Below are 16859 nucleotides of genomic sequence, written 5' to 3' on the forward strand. Positions count from 1 at the left end.
TTAATCATTAAACACGCTTGCTTTTAAACCATGTGTAATATTTACAAAGGTACACTCACCAGAGATCCCTTGTGTGCCCTCAGGGTCTGGGAGCACACCTTGGATTAGTTCGGGGGTTACTGGTTCCAGGTCCAGGGTGATAAACTGGCTGTTGGGGAAACCGGTTTCTCCGCTTCCTTGCTGTGAGCTATCTTCATTGTCTTCATCATCATCTTCCTCGTACCCCAAACCCGCTTCCCTGTTGCGTGATTCTCCATTGATGGAGTCAAAGCACACGGTTGGGGTAGTGGTGGCTGCACCCCCTAGCATGGCATGCAGCTCCGCATAGAAGCGGCAAGTTTGCAGCTCTGCCCCGGACCTTCCGTTTGCCTCTCTGGCTTTGTGGTAGGCTTGCCTTAGCTCCTTAATTTTCACGTGGCACTGCTGTGCATCCCTGTTATGGCCTCTGTCCTTAATGGCCTTTGAGACTTTTTCTAATATTTTGCCATTTCGTTTACTGCTACGGAGTTCAGCTAGCACTGATTCGTCTCCCCATATGGCGAGCAGATCCCGTACCTCCCGTTCGGTCCATGCTGGAGCTCTTTTGCGATCCTGGGACTCCATCATGGTTACCTGTGCTGATGAGCTCTGTGTGGTCACCTGTTGTTCTCCACGCTGGGCAAACAGGAAATGAAATTTAAAAGTTCGCGGGGCTTTTCCTGTCTACCTGGTCAGTGCATCTGAGTTGAAAGTGCTGTCCAGCGCGGTCACAATGAAGCACTGTGGGATAGCTCCCGGAGACCAATAACGTCGAATTCCATCCACACTACCCAAAATCCGACCCGCAAAGGCCGATTTCAGCGCTAATCCCCTCGTCGGAGGTGGAGTAAAGAAACTGGTTTAAAGGGCCCTTTAAGTCGAAAAAAAGGGCTTTGTTGTGTGGACGTGTCCAGGCTTAATTCGATTTAATGCTGCTAAATTCGACCTAAACTCGTAGTGTAGACCAGGCCTTACTATCAGTGTTATAACCTAATAGGTTATTCGCAGTGAGACTTACCTGGGGGCCTGATTCACCAGTTTTACACTGGTTTAGTGGAGTTACATCAGTACAAATCTAGTGGAATGTAAAAATAGACATTAAATTAGGTGAACACTGGTGAATCAGCCTTTTTACAATTTGAACTATTGGTTTATGTTCTACAGGCCAGCCAGGGTGGGCATGAATCATAGAATCATAGAATATCAGAGTTGGAAGGGACCTCAAGAGGTCATCTAGTCCAACCCCCTGCTCAAAGCAGGACCAATTCCCAGCTAAATCATCCCAGCCAGGGCTTTGTCAAGCCGGGCCTTAAAAACCTCCAAGGAAGGAGACTCCACCACCTCCCTAGGTAACGCATTCCAGTGTTTCACCACCCTCCTAGTGAAATAGTTTTTCCTGATATCCAACCTGGACCTCCCCCACCACAACTTGAGACCATTGCTCCTTGTTCTGTCATCTGCCACCACTGAGAACAGCCGAGCTCCATCCTCTTTGGAACCCCCCTTCAGGTAGTTGAAGGCTGCTATCAAATCCCCCCTCATTCTTCTCTTCTGGAGACTAAACAATCCCAGTTCTCTCAGCCTCTCCTCATAAGTCATGTGCTCCAGACCCCTAATAATTTTTGTTGCCCTCCGCTGGACTCTTTCCAATTTTTCCACATCCTTCTTGTAGTGTGGGGCCCAAAACTGGACACAGTATTCCAGATGAGGCCTCACCAATGTCGAATAAAGGGGAACGATCACGTTCCTCGATCTGCTGGCAATGCCCCTACTTATACAGCCCAAAATGCCATTAGCCTTCTTGGCAACAAGAGCACACTGTTGACTCATATCCAGCTTCTCGTCCACTGTGACCCCTAGGTCCTTTTCAGCAGAACTGCTACCTAGCCATTCGGTCCCTAGTCTGTAGCAGTGCATGGGATTCTTCCGTCCTAAGTGCAGGACTCTGCACTTGTCCTTGTTGAACCTCATCAGGTTTTTTTCTGCCCAATCCTCTAATTTGTCTAGGTCCCTCTGTATCCGATCCCTACCCTCTAGTGTATCTACCACGCCTCCTAGTTTAGTGTCATCTGCAAACTTGCTGAGAGTGCAGTCCACACCATCCTCCAGATCATTAATAAAGATATTAAACAAAACCGGCCCCAGGACCGACCCTTGGGGCACTCCACTTGAAACAGGCTGCCAACTAGACATGGAGCCATTGATCACTACCCGTTGAGCCCGACGATCTAGCCAGCTTTCTATCCACCTTACAGTCCATTCATCCAGCCCATACTTCTTTAACTTGGTGGCAAGAATACTGTGGGAGACAGTATCAAAAGCTTTGCTAAAGTCAAGAAATAACACATCCACTGCTTTCCCCTCATCCACAGAGCCAGTTATCTCATCATAGAAGGCAATTAGGTTAGTCAGGCACGACTTCCCCTTCGTGAATCCATGCTGACTGTTCCTGATCACTTTCCTTTCCTCTAAATGTTTCATAATTGATTCCTTGAGGACCTGCTCCATAATTTTTCCAGGGACTGAGGTGAGGCTGACTGGCCTGTAGTTCCCCGGATCCTCCTTCTTCCCTTTTTTAAAGATGGGCACTACATTAGCCTTTTTCCAGTCATCTGGGACCTCCCCCGATCGCCATGAGTTTTCAAAAATAATGGCTAATGGCTCTGCAATCTCACCCGCCAACTCCTTTAGCACCCTCGGATGCAGCGCATCCGGCCCCATGGACTTGTGCACGTCCAGTTTTTCTAAATAGTCCCGAACCACTTCTTTCTCCACAGAGGGCTGGTCACCTTCTCCCCATGCTGTACTGCCCAGTGCAGCAATCTGGGAGCTGACCTTGTGCGTGAAGACAGATGAAACTGCAGTGGTCAATTTCACTTTCTGACCATAGTTATTTTCTCTTTCTGGTTCCCCTGCACTGGTGTATAACTCTGCAGCATTTGCAATTCCAACATTGCAGTGGGATCTTTAAATTAAAAAAGAAAGTTTTTATGAATGTTTAACTAATGAATGCAACACATCTGATCTCTATCAGGGTTTTCTAATTCCTCCCCTTCCCGTATTTTTGCAAAATCTAAATGTTGGGCCTAAACTAAACTAACAGCCCTTTAATCACTTACCAGCTGGCCCTAAGAATCCTGCATTATTGACCCCCAGGCACTCCATCAGCTGTAAGAAGTATTTGGATCAGTTAAACATTCATCCAAACTCCCCTTAGCCTTCTTGAGCCTTGAGCCTTCTATGAACTGTCAGTGGGAACTGGTGAACTGGAACTTCTTTCACCATTTTGCAAGGAAAATACAAACTGGTTAAACCTGGATGTCAGCTATATGGAAATCTCATCATGGTGACAAAGCTGGGACACTAGACTTCGGGAAGTTATGGCAGCAACTATTTCACTTTTCAAGGACGCATTCGTTTTAAAATTAATACTGCCCGAATTTTGACACCGAAGGGCTGATGAGGGAGTTGCTGCATATAAGCAACAGTCATTGAGGTCACTGGGAGCTGCCTGTATGATGTGGCTGCATAACTGAGCACCATATGTTCACCAAAAATAGCTCTAGCGCAGAACCGATGCATTTTCTTTCAAGTGCAACCAGTGATCAGCTGCCAAAATTTGAGCAAGGGGCTTCCTCAAAAATATTCTGCCTCAGTCCACTAAGTGATACCTGTGACATTTTGTGTAAAACATTCCAGCCACTCCATATTCATGCACCATCCCCAAGTCCATCCTTTCTTCCACTGCTGGCTCTGCACCTCTCCTCTCCTCCATCCAACATGCACCCCCCTCGCCATAACCTCATGGAGGCTCCTCTAGGTAGCTCCAGCAGCAGCGGTGGTGGCAGGTGGGTGTCCTGTGTTAGCAGCTTGGCCACTTGAGTCGCAGGAGCAGTCAGCAGCCATGGGAATGGAGAGGTTACGTGGATGTAGCGATTTCCCCAGGCACTCCCACTGGCACTGGTAGGGTTTGCAGGCGCGGAGTCCTGTTGGTAGCATCTGTGGCAGCTGCCGCACAGCAGCTGCCTGAGTCATCTCAGTCCCAGCCCCAGAGACAGCTGAACATTTTAACAAGCCGAATCAGGCTTCGCATTTTGGGCCTGTGAAACATTTTTGTGCCACCCACCGCCCCACCATTGTTTCTTGGAGAAACAGTGCAAAGACTTTGAAGAGAGCTGGAGTAAAAGGGGAGAAGGTGGCGAGCAGCGTGTGTGTGAGAGAGAAAAAATCCTGAATTCAGCTTTCCATGAGAAATCTGAAAACTTACACCTCTTTGGAGAACTTCTAACCATTATTTGCTTTTCCGCCTTGTAGATCCCCCATTTCCTAGTTGTGGTTGGGCCTGGAAGAAGAAATGCTGAAATATTAAAAAAAAAAAAAAATCGTCTTGGCATTTCCCTGTGCAGGGCTAGAATCAGGAAGCCCTTTAGATGCAATGGTGTGGGTGCAGTCTAAAAATCTAAGTAGAACAGAGGACCAGAAATCTCCCGAGAATGCCTCTTCTAACGTCTAGCTAATCCATTTTCCAGATACCTGAGGATTGGATCATTTGATAATATCTCAGCTTCTAGGTTTTTACCCCAAACAAATCTCAGTCTTTTTAGGGATGATTCAGAAGTGACCCTTTATTAAAGGCATTTCTAAGAGAAATCTCCATGCTGTACAGTCTGGTTTGTTCAAACTAATGATTTTCCTGATGCATACAGTGAAACCAAATGGTATTGATCAACTCCACACCCCACCTCCTTGCAGCTTTGCAATATTACACAGAGCTTCACTGAGAAAAATGCTTCATTAGTGGATGCTATTGATTGGAGGCTGTGATTAATTCCTTCCTCCTTTCGGGTGCACCTCTGTAATAAATTCACTCAATTTAAAAACCTTACAACCAGTAGGCCCAACCGACTGAAAGGAAGTGACACTTGACCCTCCAGTCCTGCTCCTTGTTGCGGTCGAGAGATTTTCTGCCTCATCCGTATAAACATGATAATACATAGCACTTGTACAGTGCCTTCCATGAGGGCACGTTAGAAACACAAACGTATTTAGACTCTCTAACCCCTGAGAGATAGGGAAGTACTATTGTCCCCATTTCACAGATGGCAGTAACTGAAGAACTGATTGATAAAGTGTCCTAACAGGCCAAACAGTGAATTAGTATCAGAGCCTGGATGGGAGCCTAGATCTAGAGGCCCCCCCCAGTCATGTGACCTAACCAGTAGACCACACTGCCTCCACTTCGCTTTCTGTTCCCCTTCATTCTTGCTCTCTGGCCCCTCCCCATCCCTTTTTCTCTTATTCACTACAGGACTGATCCAAAGATGGACAGACTCCCATTGACTTTTATAGGCTTTAGATCAGGCCCTGTTTGCACTCTTCCTCTAATGCTGCTTTTGAGTGAAGCAAGGCAAAATCAGCACTGGAGAACCAGACCAAAGCAGCAAAGCTGATCTCTCCATGATGAAGGCGCAGGAGTAGTGCTCCCAATCGAATGCTCAGTGTCAGCAGTAGGCAAGGAGCTCTCCTCCAAGAACATCCCTGCCTTGGGCAAGTATTTCTATTCAAAGCAGAAGTTAAACAAAATAAATCCATGCATGCAATACAGATACAACACCACTACAACCAGACCAGCTCGGCTGGTGGCTTCCCTGGCGCTAGAACTGAGCCTGAGCCACAAAGCTCAGATCTGGAGTTTGGTTTGAGCCCATCTTTAACTAGTTCAGCCAGTGCGAAGTTTCAGCTGCGAAGATACCACGCTCCAGATAGTAGCTTGATTCACTCCTGCACCAATGGGAGGAGCCATAAGCCATGGGAGATCAGGCAGTGTTTACAGTGCCATCCTCCTCAGAAACTCCACCAGTCAGGGAAGCTTTCAGTGTCAGATTCATAGTTGCTTAAAGTTTAAAGCCAGAAGGAACCATTAAATCACCTAATCTGACCTCTGATAACGTGCATGCAGTTATCTCTGTAATGAGCCCCATAACTATAACTTGTGTTTGGCTAAAGCATCTCTTTCAGAAAGGCATCCAGTACTGAAGACATCAAGAGATGGAGAATCCACCACTTCTCTTTTTCCTATGATTAATCTCCCTCACTGTTAAAAACGTGTGCCTTGTTTCTAATTTGAATTTGTCTGACTGCAGCTTCCAGCCATTGATTCTTGTTATACCTTTCTCCACTAGATTAAAGAGTCCTTTAGTACCCAGTATTTTCTCCCCATGAAGGTACTTATACACTGTAATCAAACCACCTCTCAATCTTCTTTTTGATAAGCTAAACAGATTGAGCTCTAAGTCTCTCATTGTAAGGCATTTTCTCTGAGCTATCAAATCATTTTTGTGGCTCTTTTCTGCCCCCTCTCCAATTTTCCAACATCCTTTAAAATGGACACCACAACTGGATGCAGTCTCCGGTACAGGTCTCACCAATGCCTTATATAGAGGTAAAATCACCTCCCTATCTCTACTCACTACTCCCCTGTATAACATCTAAGGATCACATTAGCCCTTTTTGCCATAGCATCACACTGAGAGCTCATCTTGAGTTGCTTATTCACTCATTGCTTATTCCCCGAGATCCTTTACAGGGTCACTATTTTCCAGAATACAGTCCCCCATTCTGTAGATATGGCCTGTATTCCTTGTTCCTAGACATAACTTTGCATTTGGCTGCATTAAAATTCATTTTGTTTGAATGGGCCCCGCTTACCAAACAATCCGGATCTCTCTGCATAACTGCTCTGTCGTCATTATTTACCATTCTGCCACTCCATGTAATCCGGAAATTTTATCAGCAGTGTTTTTTTATTTACTTTCAGATCATGTTGAATAGCACTGGATCTAGAACTGTGGAACCCCACTAGAAACACCCCCATTTGATGATGATTCCCCATTGACAACTACTTTTTGAAAGCTATCAGCTGGTTAGTTCTTAATCTGTTTAAGATGTGATTTTTTGATATTGTCTAGTGCTAATTTTTTAGTTAGTATGTTGTGCAGTATTAAGTCACATACCTTACAAAAATCTAAGTATGTTACAGCTACACAGTTACCTTTGTCAACCAAACTTGTAATCACACCAAAGAATTAAACAAGACCTATTTTCCATAAAGCCATGTTGACTGGCATTAATTATATTCCTATCCTTTAATTCTTTATCAGTTGAATCCTGTATCAGTTTTTCTGTTATTTTGCACAGAACTGATGTCAGATTAACTGGTCTGTAGATACCCAGGTCATCCCACTCACCCTTTTTGAATATTGGCACAACATAAGCACTTTTCTAGTCTTCTGGAATTTCCCTGTATTCCAAGATTTATTAAAAATTAACATCAACAGCAAAGAGGTCTCCTCTGCCAACTCTTTTAAAACTCTTGGGTGCAAGTTATCTAGGCCTAATTATTTAAAAGTGTTTATCCCTAGCAGATGTTGTCTAACATCCTTCTTAGTTATTAATGAACTGGAAAGTACTTCATCATTCTCATGATACAAAAATATCATGCTGCTTCTTTCCAAATACAGAACAGAAACATGAATTGAGCACTGCTGCTTTTTCTGCATCATCATTAACAATTTCACCCCTCTATCTAGTGATGGGACTATCCCATTGCTAGGATTACTTTTGTTCCTTACATACTTAAAAACCTCCATATTGCACAGATGGTGCTGTCACAGGGCATCCCTTCACCTTGCCTGCAAGTACCACTGCCTAGCCTGTTCTTGTGGTCTCCCAGTCACAACCATGTGCGGACTATTTGTCTTTCACCACATGTGCACTTAACCTTCAGTTTCAAAGCACAATAGAATGTACCACAGGTTTACAGCAGGAGGAGACTTCGGGCTGGTCCACACTAATCCCCCACTTCGAACTAAGATACGCATCTTCAGCAACGTGAATAACGTAGCTGAAGTCGAAGTATCTTAGTTTGAACTTACCGCGGGTCCACACGTGGCAGGCAGGCTTCCCCGTCGACTCCGTGTATTCCTCTCGCCGAGCTGGAGTACCGGTGTCAACGGCGAGCACTTCCGGGATCGATCCCAGAAGATCGATTACTTACCGCCGGACCCGGAGGTAAGTATAGACGTACCCTTCCACACAGCTTTCTCTCCTCTCCTAGGCTCAATCACTCTCTTGAGCTCCCCTTCACTTCCTGTGCTTCCCAAACATACAGCCTCACAATTACTGAGCCAATAGCCTCATCAGCCCAGCAACTGCTACCCAAGTCTCAGTAATCCCTAATAAAAAGGGGTTATTTGCCTTCAATTAAGCCTGCAGTCTTCCCGGTGCTGCAGCAACCAGGGCGCTACAGCTAGTACCCAGTCACAGGGGCTCCACGAATTTATTTCTATGTGTTAATATTATTGTAATCTTTCCTCATGTTTAAATATATGTAGTTTAATGCTTACTTTTATGTGTGTCATTTTCAGTAACTTTACACACACATTATTCTCTAGATTGCTTAAATAATAGCATAAGTGCAGTTTAAATGGAGTCCTTGAGCTTATATAGTTCCTCTCACCCTGATTTCCTTAAACCTTCTATGTGGGATATAAAGTCTGAGTTACACTGCACTTATTTCACTAAAGATCAGTTGATAATCTCCCCTCTCCACAGGCATGCCTAGGGTGACCAGACGTCCCGATTTTATCGGGACTGTCCCGATATTTCCTTGTTTGTCCCGCGTCCCGACCGACATGCGGTCGGGACACTGGACAAACAAGGAAATGCCCCGAGCCTAGAGCCCGGAAGTGCTCGCACCCCCCCCCCCCGCCCCGACTCCGCCCCCTCCTCCCCCGATTGGCTCCCTCCCCGAATCCCCGCCTCTTCTCCGGGCTCACCATTCCCCCTCCCTCCGCAAGCGCTGGAGGGAGGCCCGGGAGACTCAGAGGAAGCGCGGGGCCGGGGTGAGTAACAGTCCGGCCTGGCCGTAGGGCGAGGAGGGGGGCGGCCCGCGGGGCCAGGCGGCGGCTGCTCTCCCCCCCGGGCAGCGGGACTCGGGAGCAGCCGCTGCTGCAGCTCCCACTGCCGCGGGGGAGGAAGCGGCCATGGCGCTCCGCGGCTGCGGCGCCCCCGAACCCCCCGAGCTGGGGCCTGCTGCGGGGACCCAGCAGCGCGTACGCTGGGCCCAGCCCCTGGCTAGGCACGTCTGGGCTGCCCAGCTGGTGCTATCCCGCGGCGGCCCCGGGGCGGAGGCATCGGCAGCCCAGCCCCGTTCGTTCCCCTGTGGGACCCGAGCGGGACGGGGGGGCTGGGGCCTGCTGCCCCCACTCCGGGGCCGCCGCGGGATAGCACCAGCTGGGCAGCAGCCCAGACGCGACTGGCCAGAGGCTGGGCCCAGCGTACGCGCTGCTGGGTCCCCGCAGCAGGCCCCGGCTCGGGGGGTTCGGGGGCGCCAGAGCTGCAGCCGCGGAGCGCCATGGCCGCTTCCTGCCCCCGCGGCAGTGGGAGCTGCAGCAGCGGCTGCTCCCGAGTCCCGCTGCCCGGGGGGGAGAGCAGCCGCCGCCTGGCCCCGCGGGCCGCCCCCCTCCTCGCCCTACCGCCCAACTGAGTCCTGCCTGCTCGGGGCCAGGCCGGACTGTTACTCACCCCGGCCCCGCGCTTCCCTGAGTCTCCTGGGCCTCCCTCCAGCACTTGAGGAGGAAGGTTTTTTTTTTTTTTTTTTGGCCCCCCCCCCCGCCACGCCCCCCCCCCCGCGTCACCCCCCCCCCCCCCGCGTCCCGATATTTGTCTTGGGTGATCTGGTCACCCTAGGCATGCCAGCAAAGTGGAGATGAAGCATGGTCTAATGCAGTGTTTCTCCGTGGACTGGTGCCAGCCCCTGAGATCTCTCTGGCACAGTTTAGGAAGGCAGCCTGCTGGTCCAGAGGCCTGGTCCACACTAACCCCCCACTTCGAACTAAGATACGCAACTTCAGCTACGTGAATAACGTAGCTGAAGTCAAAGTACCTTAGTTCGAACTTACCGCAGGTCCAGACGCGGCAGGCAGGCTCCCCCGTCGACTCCGTGTACTCCTCTCGTGGAGCAGGAGTACCGGCGTTGATGGCGAGCACTTCCGGGATCTATCCCAGAAGATCGATTGCTTACCGCCGGACCCGGAGGTAAGTATAGACCTACCCTTAGTATCAAAAAGGTTGAGAAACACTGGCCTAATGGATAGGACTGGGAGTCATGAGACTATCTAGGTTCTATTCTGCCACCGACCTGCTGAGAGACTGGGGCAAAACGCTGGCCTCAGCTTTCCTATCTGTTAATTGGGGATAATGATACTTTCTTTCCTCTATAAAGTGTTTTGAGATCTACCCAAGAGAAGGGCTTGTATGGGTCTGATGCAAAGCCCACTAAAGGTAATGGGAGTCTTTACAATGACTTCTGTAGGCTTTGGATCAGTCTCTGTGACAGTCAAACGATGCTGATTATTATTTAGTGTGTTGGCAGAAGCCTCATGCCTGGTTGTATGTGTGGATCCATCACACACTTCAGAGTGTTATGACGCGTCATCTAAGAGGACACAGCACACTAGGATACGTCAGCTATGAACCATTCGGTTAGCTGAGAAGTCGAGTTCAAGATCATTTATAAACAGGAAGCTGGAGTTGTTGGGTTTGATTTTGTCTCTTTAACTCATGCCTAAGACACTGGTGGTTAGCATTTACGATAACCATTTTTTCCAAAAGGTAATGAGTGGAATAAGTGAAGAAGAAAGCTGAAACCAGGAAGGGTCTGGATCCAATCTGTTATTCGCTCCTCATGGAAAGATCAACTATGGTTCAGAACTTTCCAGCTGGTAAAACTTTCACTCTGTAAATTCAATGTGAAACCAAATGTGTTTCTTTAAACGGATCCTCTGCAGACTTTCAAAGATGCTGGCAGGTCAGATGTATCCAGTTAGCAAGGGCCTGTGACAGCACGCAAGGGCCCTGAGAGGAGGGAAAGGGAATCTTCCAAAGCACATCTCACATGCACTGAGTTGAGCTGCAATATGTTCGCTCCTTGGGGTGAAGCGCAGTGAGCTCAGGGAAAGAGCAAATAGCAGTCTGTGCATGGAGCACAGAGAGAAGGATCCTGCAGTGGAATGGTTTATACAGTGGAGCCAGGTGAGTAAGAGCCAAATTCTGCTCTTGGATATTCATACGTGGCACCCGTTGGTGGTAATGTGAGCCCCACACATGCATCCAAGAGCACAATTTTGCCTAAAGTGATTAAGTAGAGCAGAGTGAAGAGCCAGGGATTTTTTAAAAATACTCTACCTGACTTATCATGTGAATTGCTTGTGTTTTATGAGGCCTAAAATTTCTGGCATATTAGGCCAGACCCTGCGAGTCCTTCCTCAGGCACAATTCTCATTGATGTCAGTGGCAATTTTGACTTAGTACGAAGTACAGGATGAGCCTTTAAGTCCCCTTCTTCACTCCCAGTGAAGTCAATAAAAGTTTAATTGGACCTTTAAAGAGCACTGTCCTTTTACACACAGACACCTTCCTCCGCCTCCAGGCCCCTCACCAAACCAAGGTCCCGGCTGGTGCTATCCTAAAGAAGCATGATTGCTAGGGACCTAGTTCAGATAAAATGAGAACTTACAGGAAATTTAAAAGAGGAACTTTAACCTAAAACTTAAATTGAATCCAGGCCTATTTTGAATTTCAAAAGTTTTAATTTCTCTGCGCTGGCTAGAGCTGGAAATGCAGAAGTGACACAAGACAGTTTGCGCTCTTGGGATTTCTGGATTGTCTGGAAGTGGCAGACACTGAACATCTTGTGAATAAGTGTGTTTGTGTGAGACTTCTAGCCCAACTTTGCACAACCTAGACCTCCACATGGTTTGGTTAGGTTCCACCTTTACAAGTGTTTTTCTAACTCTTTGGAGGATCATCCCTCACTGCTCAGAGATAGGCCCAAGTGACTTTGGTCAGATCCGTACTTCCCTAAATGTAGGAACTGGGATCCAGGGTTCCAGCTTAGCCCCCTATATAGCTAGGAAAACAGTTGTGAAGTTTGGATCCAGATACAAACTAGCTCAAAGATCTAGGGTGTTTGGATCTGGGTTCTAGCTCTAACTTATTGCAACAACAGGATGTTGATCCAAACTTCCTCCAGGAAAAGGGGAGCTCAGAATCAGGGATTTGGAGGTCAGCGTACCTCTATTGCTTACAGCCGCTGCTTTGAGATTGTCCACCAAATAAAGAAACAAGTTGAAAGCTTTCCAATAGTACAGCATAACACTATTGCTTTATAGTTACACGGAACCTTTCAGCCTGAGGAATCTCAGAGCATTTCACAAATTACATGCATACACCGCCACTGAACTGCAGCCTCCCTGGGGTAAAGGCCAGCACAGGATACTGTGTAAGAGCAGGAGAGGAGGTGAGAAAAGGACAGTGAGAAAAACCCCTATTCTTATGGCATCAGTTAACAGCCATGCAGAAAGCAGGCACAACCTCGGTTTGTAAGGCCGCAGCTGAAAGAAACGTGAACAAAGATGGTTTTGTGGTGAAGGTGCTGGTCTGGAACTCAGGAAACTGGGGTTCTCAGCTCTGTCACAGGCTTCCTGCGTGACCTTGGACAAGTTACTGTATCTTTCTGCCTCGTTCCTGATCTGTAAAATGAGAATATAGTAACACTTCCCTGCCATCCTCACAGAGGTGCTGTGGTGATAAATCCATTACTTAAAGCCAGTCTCTCGCTGAAAGAGGTCAGGATGAGACCTATGCTAGGGAGCCAGATGATCCCATATCTGCCTACTGTGGGTTTTGTATAACTTCCTCTGAGGCATCTGGCACTGTCCACTGCCAGAGATGGGATACAGCACTAGATGGACCTTGGATCTGATCCCATCTGGTAATACCTTTGGTCCTATGCATATGACGCATTCACATACCAAGGAGCTGGGGGGGGGGGGGGCACATAAATAGATTATATAAGTGGAGACGTGAGAAGTGCTTCTGTAACAGTAATACAGACAGTATCTCATCAAGCTGGCTTATGAACAGAGAGGGACCGATCACAGAGGTTACTAATTTGCTTCAGTTCACCTGATAAATATAAATATATCTCCCAAGGTTAGTTCTCTGTGTAAGTATCTTACCTCACTGCTGTCTGACAGCAAAATCAGGAACAAAGACTCAAAGTACAGGTGTCTTTGAGGAAAGGCTGAACATGGCTTTACATTTTAGATGGGCTTTAGGTTAGAAAAATAATAAAACCAAACATCTTAATAGAAAGATCAGCTCTAAGGACAATAATCCCGCCAGACAACAGCAGGATGCAAAGAGACCTGGGGAATGTTTGATGTAAAATCAAGGTCGTGCCCAGAAAATCAGAGACAGACGTTGAGAGCGGTATGTGAACCATTAAAAATGAAAGGAAACCTGAGACAAGCTGCTCTGAAAGCTTCCAAAGACGCCGCTCTCTCTGTTTGTGGACGCTGAAGCCCCCGCTTCCTTCTGAGTCTGGCAGAGCGGCGAATGCCGTGGTGTGGTACTGTCAGAGGAAAGGAAACCCAGAATAGAAACAGGAGGCGAGTCAGGGAAGTGCTTTAAAAATTCCCTTCTGAGCATTAATCTAGAGGGAGGGGACAGTTTCAATGCTTAGGCTCCAGATCCTGAACCCAAGTGACTGAACCCCTCCCTTTACCTACAGAGCACATACAGAATGGGCAGCAGGGCACTAGCTTCCCCAGGGCCTCCAACCCTGAAAAGAACAACAGGAGAGCATGTCAGTCCCCGGACCATTCAGACCTTAGCCCAGGGTAGTCCTTTTTTTTGTCCAGATCTCAGTCAAGGTCCAGACTCCAGAGAAAATAATAAAAAAAATAACAATAATGACGATAAATAAAAAGATTTAGGGGTCCGTTGAAAAGTACCTGGTTGTCCAGATTTGGCCCGTGATCCACCTATTGACTACCCCTGCCTTAGTCTCTCTGCTGGGACTGCTGGACGGCAGGGTTGGACCTAGTGTGCTATTCAATCCCCATGATTGGACAGAGACCAAACTCATTTTCACTCCGGGTCAGACAGTTTGCCCTTCCCTTTGAGACCTTTCACAAGCTTGCCCTCCCTGTTCACCCCTTCTTAGGGGCCTGTGATACTGAACTTTGAAGTCAATAGTTTTGCCATTAACTTTATTGGGAGGAGGAGCAGGGCCTTCTATCTTATCATGTCATCCCTATTCCACTCTGTCATCAATGCCAACCTCATTGCCCTTAATATCTTTGTACTTTCTTCCTCCCTTCCCATCATGGAATATCCTCCCTGAACTAAGCTATAAAACCTCTAATCTGTCCTCCATCCCTACTCAAGACCCACTTCTACATTGATGTAACCTCCAGTTGGGAATGACTAACTAGCCAGCCAGCAGGGTCTCCTAATATTCATCTTATGTATTAGTTTCTCATAATTTCACATTGAGCTTTACATATATGCACACATTTCCATTTTACACACTGTACTTCAGGCTGGATTTTACCACTTACCCATTCCTTGAAATTCCTTGTTTCATTTCTTTCCCTTAAAATCCTGGATTTGCCGTGAATGGAGTTTGCGATCAAAAGCCTTTAACCTGATCTCTGCCATGGTTAAAGTCAACATTTTCTTTTGTGTCAATATTTTATGCTTATTTTTTTCCCTGGTGAAACAGCAAAACAATCCAACATCCCTGCTGGAAACATTAGCTTACATGATTTAAAGTCTTCCAAGTCTGTCCTAAAGCTTCAGAGAGCTCACACGCACTGTGATCTAAGACATAATGAGCTCATGGAGCATGTTTATTTTGGCTTTGACCCATTTGACATGGTGTTATACCAGCTGGCAAAAGCATGTCAAGTGACCACAACTGACACAAACCACTGATCCTTAAGTACAATATTAACCAACAGCTTTTGACCATGGGCATGCTGCCCACAGAGAAAGCCAAAAACAGTTCCTTTATTTGAAAAGTTTACCAACAAATTATGCCTCAGCTTTATTGCAGTGGTTCACCTCTAATAGTTAGGGTCACTGAAAATTGCATAAAAGATCCAGCTAACTTTGTTGTGGGTGCTCACTGTGGGGCTTTCTGAACAGATTTATTTTACATAGTTTTATACTTCAGCCAGGGTCACTATAACTGTGGGGAATGACAGGGCCATATCCAGGGGAGCTCAAGCTTCAGGGTGCCCTGGCCAACATAGTGTTTATTAGACAGTAGTAATGGGCAATCACACATTGGATGCTATGTTGGGATCTTGTGTGGTGACACTGCTTCACCATGCGATGACCTTGTGTCACATGACACGATGATGTTCTCTCCCCACATCTTAAGACAGGATATGACATAATGCCACTTTACTGCAGGTAGGCTGTAAAGAGCACAATAAAGCTGCATTGTCTATCATTTGTCAGCCACGAAGGTCCCTGAATCTTGATAGCCCCGGTACCCTTGTGCCTTTAGTCTGACCCTCTTCTCTGAGAAATATGTTAGATTGCAAACTCGTTGGTACAAGGGATTGGACATTTCTATATCTTTGTACAGCGCCTAGCACAATGGGGCCCAGACCTGGTTTAGGTTGCTAGGCACTACCACAATATCTTTAATTGTTGTATGTAGTGTTGTTGTAGCCATGTTGGTCCCAGGATTTTAGAGAAGAGCTCTGTGTAAACTCGAAAGTTTGTCTCTGTCACCACGAGAAGTTGGTCCAATAAAAGATATTACCTCACCCACCCTGTCTTTCTAACAACAATGATGAGAAAAGGAAGTGTCTCTAGGATCAGTGTTATTTAATATATTCATTAGCAGTCAGGAAAAGGGGATGAACAATGAGGTGGTGAAATTAGCAGATGAGACAAAATTATTTAGGTTGGGTAAAAACTAGAGAAGACTGTGAGGAACTTCAGAGAAATCTAACAAAGATAGGCAATTGTTTGTACTTGGCAGTTTTTGTGTACGCTCCTAGAGTGACAGATAGATGCCCAGTTGTATAAATTGAAAGCAAATAATAGGTATGACAAGTCAAGGCAATATAATCACTGATATATGATGGAGAAGTAAACACTGGGAATCAAAATGCAGAATCAAGGCATCAAGACAAGATGATTTCATTCTGTTGGCCAAATACAAATAGGTGCCAGACCTAGGCTAATTAGAATGAAATTAAACAATGCTCACCTATGCAGGCTTTCTGGGGAACATTTTGCATGTGGATCTGGTCACACTGCTCTATCAGTCTGACCTATCAGTATCTACCTACTTGCCTAGTATCAGGGGGTAGCCGTGTTAGTCTGTATCTACAAAAACAACAAGGAGTCTGGTGGCACCTTAAAGACTAACAGATTTATTTGGGCATAAGCTTTCGTGGGTAAAAACCTCACTTCTTCAGATGCATAGGCTATGCATCTGAAGAAGTGAGGTTTTTACCAATGAAAGCTTATGCCCAAATAAATCTGTTAGTCTTTAAGGTGCCACCAGACTCCTTGTTGTTTTTGTACCTACTTGCCTGTTTAGGCATTTATACATTCGCCACCCTGTGGTATTTGAGCACTTTCATGTCCGGTTGAGACTGACTTGACATTTAATAAATGGCTTTCTATCCAACGTTATATCTTCTCCTTTGGTTCTTGTAATTCATTGTCAGTGAAATATCTGAAACACAAGTTTCAAAGGGTAGATTGGAATCTGGCGCATAATTTATCACCGTCTTCCATTCCAGAAGAAAGAGCTAGTTCCAGTAAAGTCTGGTCCAGCGGGCAATGATCCTTTGGCTAAATTCCTTTTTGCTTATTAAGGCTGGGTGTACAGTGCTTAAAAATGTCTTATGCGAGGGCGGCTGGATCCTATCCTTGATGTGGTTGTCAAAGCGCTAATGCTGGTG

The 16859-nt window shown here is 46.6% G+C and overlaps 1 long non-coding RNA gene across 1 annotated transcript; it reads right to left on the reverse strand.

Annotated features, from left to right (window-relative positions):
- Positions 1 to 11920: 11920 nt before the first annotated feature.
- Positions 11921 to 14758, reverse strand: LOC135982050 (uncharacterized). Its single transcript, XR_010599256.1, has 3 exons — positions 14487 to 14758; positions 13384 to 13495; positions 11921 to 12611 (listed from the first exon to the last, which is right to left on the reverse strand). It is a non-coding gene; the product is annotated as an uncharacterized LOC135982050 (long non-coding RNA).
- Positions 14759 to 16859: the final 2101 nt, after the last annotated feature.

The sequence above is a fragment of the Chrysemys picta genome, chromosome 3, assembly GCF_011386835.1.
Source record: "Chrysemys picta bellii isolate R12L10 chromosome 3, ASM1138683v2, whole genome shotgun sequence".
Taxonomy (NCBI): Eukaryota; Metazoa; Chordata; order Testudines; family Emydidae; genus Chrysemys; species Chrysemys picta.